Genomic DNA, 811 nt, shown 5'->3' on the forward strand with positions numbered 1-811 from the left:
AACAAATCAAAAAATAAACTTGAAACTCACGAATTAACTTTCTTTTTTATTACAAATGTGATTGTCTTTGTGTTGTCTCTCCCATTATTATATTGTAAGTTTGTAAGATATTTTATATATGTTTTTAAATATATTTCCGTATTGAATTGCAAACGATGTACTTTATTACTGAATATTTTTATTAAACTGGATTTATAAGTGTGTTTTTGATACCCTGTGGAATTCATAGCTCCTTTAAGAAACAATTGCAAACAATGTATGTGTGTAGAGTACATATGGAGTGGTTGATCTGAAAGATAAGTGAACCTAAATGGAATTATATACTTGACTGTAGAGTATCCACTGTCCCAGAAGTATACTGAAGTGGTGGTGTCTGAGGTTCTTATTTTATACACAGTCTGCCTTTGAAGTAGGGAGAAGCTTCTAGAGGCATGCCTTTAAGGACAGAGCGCATTCAAGTGTAAGTGAGGCTGTGCTCAGTACCTTCCTCTCATCTTGCCAGTGATGGCCCACTCAGTAACCCCTAAACTCCTATTGTGTATGGCTGTCTAGGAGGAATACTCAAAGCCCCAAATACAAATATAAACACAACAAACAGAGAGGGCCCCAATAGGGCAAATCACTCTATTTGAAAAAACTGCCCTCACTCACATACCAAGGTATGTGACATGCTTCATCATTGGGCCTGCTTACAATACGCCCTGGTGTACCCCACACAGGGCGGAGCATAAGGGAGGGGAAAAAAATAATAAATTTCTCTTAACACAACATATAGTCAAAACAACTGTACACAGACAACACTTAACACATA

Source organism: Lissotriton vulgaris, chromosome 5 (assembly GCF_964263255.1).
Source record: "Lissotriton vulgaris chromosome 5, aLisVul1.2, whole genome shotgun sequence".
Lineage (NCBI taxonomy): Eukaryota > Metazoa > Chordata > Amphibia > Caudata > Salamandridae > Lissotriton > Lissotriton vulgaris.